Source organism: Puma concolor, chromosome A2 (genome assembly GCF_028749965.1).
Source record: "Puma concolor isolate L17-30 chromosome A2, mPumCon1.1.hap2, whole genome shotgun sequence".
NCBI classification, from domain to species: domain Eukaryota; kingdom Metazoa; phylum Chordata; class Mammalia; order Carnivora; family Felidae; genus Puma; species Puma concolor.
Genome location: NC_141668.1, coordinates 82,209,363 through 82,216,831, shown reverse-complemented (window position 1 = coordinate 82,216,831; position 7,469 = coordinate 82,209,363). Strand labels below are relative to the sequence as shown.

Below are 7,469 nucleotides of genomic sequence, written 5' to 3'. Positions count from 1 at the left end.
TGCTTTCAGCTGACTAGGCTAGCAAAACACCTTCACGTCCTACTTCAGGGGTGTATCAACTCTCCAGCTCTTGTTTATAATTTAGTTCGCAGGGGATCTTGATTGCCTCTCCCTTCCACAAGATGTCACACTAATTACATAGATGTTATATTGATTGGACTTAGCAAGAAGTAGCAACTACTCTGGACTTATTGGCTGAACATTTGCATGTCAAAGAGTGGGAAATAAATTAAAATTTCATTGACTTCTACCTAAGTGAAATTCCTAAGGTTCAGTGGTATAGGGCATATCAAGATATCCCTCGTAAAATAAAGGGTAAATTATTGTAACTGGCTTCTCCTATAAATAAAAAAGAGGCACAATGCCTAGTGGGCCTCTTTGCATTTGGGGTAACATATTACTCAGTTAGATGTGCTACTCTGGCTCATTGACTGAGTAACCCAAAAGCTGCTAGTTTGGAGTAGAGCAGAGTACAAGACAAGGCTCTGAAGCAGGTCCAGGCTGTTGTGCAAGCTGATGTGCCATTTGGACCAGATCCAGTGATACTTGAAGTGTTAGTGGCAGACAGAGATAATGTTTGGAATCCTTAACAGGGCCCATAGATGAATAATAGCATAGATCCTCCAGATTTTGGAACAATGCCCTGCCATTCCTGGGGATAACTAATCTTTTCAGAAACAACTTTTGGCTTCCTATTGAGTTTTAGAAGAGATCAGGTTGCCATGTAGCCTGAGCTGCCCATCATAAACTGGGTGTTGTCTGATCCACCAAGTGACAAAGTTGGGTGTGCACAGCAGCAACACTCCACCATCAAATGGAGGTGACATGTATGAGACTGGTCTCAAGCACGTCATGATGGCGCAACTAAGTTACACGATAAAGCGGTTTAAGTGCCCATGGTTCCCACTCTTGTTATATTATTTTTCTCTCCTGGCCTGCATCCATGGCATCATGGAGAGTCTCCAACAATCATTTGACTGAGGAAGAAAAACCTCAGTCCTACTTTGTGTAGGACTACTTTGTGTATCGTTCTATGAAATATATAGACATCTCCCAAGAGTGGACATCTGTAGCACTACAGTCCCTTCTGAGACATCCTTGAAGGACAACAATGAAGGGAAATTCATCCAGTGAGTAGAACTTTAAACAGTGTACTTGGTTATTTGTTTTTATTAGATGGAGAAAGGGCCAGATGTGTGATTTTATACCAATTCAGGGACTATGGCCAATGATTTGCCTGAATGGTCAGGGACTTGGAAAATTGGTGATAAGGAAGTCCAGGAAAAAAGGCCTATGGACAGATTCTCTGAATAGACAGAAAATATATAGATATTTGAGTCTTACGTGAGTATGATTTTAATAATAAAGTGGTATGATGTCCCATTTTGTTGCTATGAGCCTCTTTCCCCAGGCACTCCTGTCACTTCCCAATGGATTCATGAACAAAGTGGTCATGGTAGCAATGACAGAGGTTATGCATGGATCCAATAACATGGGCTTCTATTCACTGAGTCCAATCTGGCTATAGTCACTGCTAAGTGTGCAGTCTTCCAGCAACAGAGGCCAATACTGAGCCCCTCTAGCACCATACTGCAGGGTCATCAGACTGCTATTTGGTGATAAGTTGGTAACATTTGACTGCTAATCATCATTTCTTATTAGAAAAGACACTTCTTTGGATGTAGATTTGACATGCTTGCATGCAATGCTTCTAAAACTACCATCCATGGGCTTACAGAATGCCTTATCCACTGTTATAGTATTTCCACACAGTGTTGCTTCTGACCAAGGAACACACTTCACAACCAACAAAGTGCATCAGAGAATCCATACTCATGGGATCCATTGATCATGTTCCCCATCATCCTGCTCTAAATCAGCTACCAATATATTGTACCATTTTTCCCATAGCCAGGATCCACGGGTCCAAAATTCAAGGGGTAGAAATGGAGGCGACACCACCCATCATTACATCTGACGTTCCAGTAGCAAAAAAAAAAATTGTTTTATTTCTGAAATCTTTTTTTTTAAGTTTATTTATTTACTTTGAGAAAGAGGGAGAGAGCAATCTGGGGAGGGCAAGAGAGGGTGAGAGAGAGAGAACACGAACTAGGCTCCACCTTACCAGTGTGGAGCCCAATGTGGGGCTTGAACTCATGAACCGTGAGATCATGACCCAAGCTGAAATCTAGAGTCTGACATGAAACCGACTGAGCCACACAGACGCCCCTCTGTTTCTGAAATCTTATGCTCTGCTGTTCTAGCAGACTTAGAACCAAAGGAAGGAATGCTTCCACTAGGAGACGCAACAATGATTCTACTGGACTGGAAGTTAAGACTGCCTCCCAGTCCCTAGACTCCTCATGCCTCTGAAACTACACGCAAAGAAGAGAGTTAGTGTACTTATTGAGGTTATTGATTCTAAGGGGAAATTGGACCGCTGCTCCACAGTGGCAATAAAGAAGACCATGGCTGATACACAGATCCCTTAGGTGTTTCTTAGCAGTACCATGCTCATTAAAATCCATGCACAGCTACAACTATCCAATTCATGAAGGACTACTAATGGCTCTGATTCTTCAGGGATGAAGGTTTGGATCACCTTATGAGGCAAAGAAACATAACCAGTTTAGGTGTTTGCTTGGAGTAAAGAGAATAAAGAATGGGTAGTGAAAGAATGTAGTTATAAATACCAGCTACAACTATGTGATTAGTTGCAGTAATGAGGATTGTAATTGTTCTGAGTATTTATTCCTGATTGTGTTGTGAATGTTTGCATATATATTATATATATTTGGAGACCCCTGACTCATACAAAAGTATAGACAAGAAAGATGATAACAAAAAGTTATGAGAGTTAGGACACACACAAAATAATAAATGAAAAAAAAAGAAAGATGAAATTAATCATTTGAAACCCCTTCAATGAGTACAATGAGCCAAATGAGTCAATCATCTGAAACCCCTTCAGTGAGCATTCAAAAAGGTGAATGAAGCAGCATCTTCATACTGATAAAGACACTGACTGTGACAAATATCATCATCTTTATGTAGATTCTTATGCTGATAAGAACCTTAATCAAAACTACATAATTAAATAGGGCTTTTTATTATTATGATCCAATTAATGATTTTAGAGAATCATTTAAAACATAGAATTCACAAAAATATCACATCTCACACAAAATACTTTGAAATGACATTTTAAAATTATCACACTTTTATGAGATCCTAGTTAGTCTTACTGAGAACCAAAGGTTGCCTATTTGTTTTCTGTAAACAACTCTTTACAAAAAGACTGTGTGTGTGTGTGTGTGTGTGTGTGTGTGTGTGACTTATACCAAAACATTCGATTGTGAAGCCTCTGTTGATCTCATGTTTGCTTCATTAGCATGTAACTTAAATAAAAATGCAGTGTACCAACTACCTGAAGAAAAGGCAAGAAAGAACATTCAACTTTATTTTATTTATTTTTTATTGACACTTTATCTTTTCAGAGCAGTTTTTGATGCACAGCAAAACTGAGGGAACCACACAGAACTTTCCCATATACCTCCTTGCTCCACACAAGTAAAACCTCCCCCATTATCAACATTCCCCATCAAAGTGGTACATTTGTTATAGCTGATGAGTCTACATAGACATATGATAATCACCCCAAATCCATAGTTCACATTAGGGTTCATCTGATGTTGTATATTCTATGGTTTGGACAAATATATAATGACATGTATCCATTATTATGGTATCATACAGAATATTTTCACTGACCTAAAAATCCTCTGTGCCCTGCTTATTCATAACCTCTTCTCCCCCCACCACCAACCCTGACAACCACGGTTCTTTTTACTGTCTCCATGGTTTTGCCTTTTTCAGAATGTCATGCAGTTGGAATCATGCCATATATAGCCTTTTTAAATTGGCTTCTTTCAACTTAGGAATATGTATTTATCATTCCTCCATGTCTTTCCATGGCTTGGTAGTTCACTTCTTATCATGAATAATATTCCATTGTCTGGATGCACCACAGTTTGTTTATTTATCCGTCACCTTCTGAAGGACATCTTGGCTGCCTCCAAGTTTTGGGAAGTGTGAATAAAGCTGCTATAAACATTCATGAGTAGGGCTTCGTGAATGTAAGTTTTTAATTCCTTTCGATAAATACCAAGGAACATGACTGCTGGACTTACAGTATACGAGACCTAACTCCAGATAAATATTGTGGGGGCTCCCCTATGACTGGGTCCCTCTGGAGATTTTTAACTCTCAGACTTGTCCACACTTGAGTCTCCAGCAATCCATCACTTACAGTTCAGGTTTTCCTACCGCAGAGCTGGTTTCTACTTCACTGGTTTCCACTTGTGAGTCTCTGCTCCAGGAAAAAACAGTTCCCCGTACTTGCCTGTTTTTCTCTCTCATCTTGGAAGCAGCATTTTGCCCTGTGTCCTCCCCTCTTTTGGATGCAAGAAGAGTTGTTGATGTTTTAATCTATTCAGATTGTTACTTTCTGTTAGGATGGAGTGGCAACTTCCAAGCTCCTTACAAGCAGAAGAGAACTTCAACTTTATTTTGAAATATAGACAAAGAGAGTTTTAGTTACACATTTTTGGGCAAAATCTGTTTGCCTTCAGCGTTCAAGGTGAAAAGTAACGTTCTTCAAAAAAACGTAAACTGCATATGAAATATTAAATTAATCGCTAAAATAATCCGTTTTGCATCAGCATTTGAAAAACCTAAAAATGAAAAAAAATGCCTAACCTTAAAAATTTCACTTTAACATCTGCTTTTGTTGCATCCCATAGGTTTTGGAATATTGTGTTTTCTTTTTCTTTTGTTTGGAGACATATTTTGATTTGCCGTTTGATTTCTTGTTTGGCCCACTGCTTTTGCAGTAGTATGTTGTTTAATATTTACATATTAAATATTCAATATTTACATTGTAGGTTGCTCCAGCTTTATTGTTGATCTTCAGTTTTGTACCACTGCGGTTGGAAAATATACTTGGTATGTTTTCAGTCTTCTTAAGTTTGTAATATTTGTTATGTCCCTTTTTATGTGATTTAACCAGGGGATTCTTCTCTTCTGTATGTACTGGAAGAAAATGTGCATTCTATTTTTCTTGGATGGAATGTTTTACATATATCTTTTAGAACAATGTATTCTGAAGTATGCTTCCAGTAAAAAATGTTCTTGTTGAAAAACAAATAACTTTAACCTGAGGGTACTTGTTTAATGTTTATTTATTTTTTGAGAGAGAGACAAAGACAGAGCATGAGTGGGGGAAGGGCAGGGAGAGAGGGAGATACAGAATCCGGAGCAGGCTCCAGGTTCCAAGTTGTCAGCACAGAGCCGGACACAAGGCTCAAGCCCAGGAACCAAGAGATTATGACCTAGGCAGAAGTCAGATGCTTAACCAGTTGAGCTACCCAGGCACCCCTGATGGTACTTGTTTAAAAAAAGCATATCAGAGTGGAGGTGAATGGGGGATGGGTGAAACGGGTGAAGGGGATTAAGAGTACACTTATCATGATGAGCACTGACTAATACAGAATTGTTGGATCACCATATTGAACACCTGAAACTAATATAACACTATGTCAACTATACTGAAATTAAAATTAAAAATCTTAATAAAAAGGGGGGAGAATTAACTAAAAACATATTCTCATATGAAAAAAATACAAATTCTTAGGATTAATTTAAATTATGAGATCGTGTGTATAAGATAATGACCTAAATAAATAAACGAGAAATTTATTGTTACTCATAGCTGTAAATTTTATGTCATTTGATAAATGTCAACCATTGTCAATTACTGTGCCTTACTATTATGAAGGAAAACCCTCCAAGTTATTTTTTTGACTGTTTGATCACTGGAAAATCAGTAATTGTAATATACCTTTGAATAACATTCATAGGCTGCTATATGACAATGTAACTTTTAAGAGCTGCAAGCATTCCATAAAAACATGAGTAAATGTATCGATTATGTGCCATGGGCACCTCCTAACCTTGATGTCATTTAAAAAAAAAAAAGCTACTGCCATGGTTCCAGAAATACTGCTTTCGTATTTTGCTACAATTACCAGTTTTCTCTTTGGTTTATCTTAAATATAGTTGACAACTTGGGTTTTTCTCTAAAGAGAAAGTCTGCTCCTTATTATAAACTTGTAAATATATTTTTGAAGCTTGAAAGTAAAACCAGAACATGAGCAAAATGTGAAAATGTATTTAAAAGTTGATAAAGGTTAAGTGTGCTATTTTGATTACAATTTGGAATGCTTAGCAAAACTAAAGAGAAATGACAGATTCTTGACTTAGGCATATTTGAAGGTATCTTCCTTTATCAGTTTAAAATGTATTTATTAAAAATGAGAGAAAATTCAAATAAAAATGAAATTATAAAACAAAATGATAGGGATGCACAATAAAGCCAGTAGCAGTCATGCTTATAATCTAGAAGTGAATTGTGACAAATATTTTTAGATCAATATTAAAAGTAGCAATTGAAAAGGAAGAGTGTAAATAGTTGATAGGTCTTTGATTAGATGATGATCAGTTACTGAAGAGAAATGAATCATATGAATTCATTTGAGAAACTGATAATAAAAATAATGTAAAACTTATAGTGTGCTACTATAATCAGAGTATGGAATATTTAAGAAACAACCATATGACTTACAAGATTATGCCTTATATAGGAAGAAACTTGATAGATGTTTTCCCAATTTGACAGTGATCATAAAAACTTACATGACATTAACTAACAACAAGTTGTGAGATTGAAATATTTCTAACAGAAGTATTTTTCTATTATCTTTATAATAAATGCTATTAAAATTATTGTTCTTTAAGCTTTTTTTAATGTTTTATTTATTTTTGTGAGAGAGAGAGACAGAGAATGAGTGGGGGAAGGGCAGAGAGGGAGACACAGAATCTGAAACAGGCTCCAGGCTCTGAGCTGTCAGCACAAAGCCTGACGTGGGCCTTGAACTCGGGAACAATGAGATCGTGACCTAGGCTGACATTGGACGCATAACCAGCTAAGCCACTCAGGTGCCCTTAAAAACTATTGTTACATTAAGAGGCAATCAAAGTATACGCAACCAAAAATGTAAGAAAAAAAAGTGTTATTAAAAGACTGTCAGACCACTAAGTCTTGCACAACATAAGTTCCTAGACACTCTTGGTAAAGTGGATTTAGATAATAGAGTTGCTTTAGATTACTCATTGGCTAAACAAAGAAGAGTCTGTGCCCTGGCAAATACCTCTTCCTCTACCATGATGGATGTGTCTGGTATTAAAGCGAACATAAGAAATTTACAAATAAGCCACTGGGCTAAAATACATTAATGCTCCTTCAGGTACATCCTTTGATTTATTTGATACCAACTGGCTTGGTTCATGGGAGCCTTGGCTAAAGAGTATACTTCGATCTCTCAGTCTTATCACCCTAATGGTCATAGCTG

At 37.1% G+C, this 7,469-nt stretch overlaps 1 long non-coding RNA gene across 3 annotated transcripts in view; it reads left to right on the top strand.

Moving 5' to 3' along the window:
* LOC147583283 (uncharacterized) overlaps nucleotides 1–7,469 on the top strand; it is an 87,883-nt gene that overhangs the window by 56,567 nt on the left and 23,847 nt on the right. For 2 of the 3 annotated variants that reach the window (XR_015243018.1, XR_015243029.1), the window contains exon 2: nucleotides 4,944–5,004. The exons of the other annotated variant lie outside the window; for it this stretch is intronic. This is a non-coding gene — a long non-coding RNA (uncharacterized LOC147583283). The remainder of the gene's footprint in view (nucleotides 1–4,943; nucleotides 5,005–7,469) is intronic. 3 annotated transcript variants of the gene reach the window in all.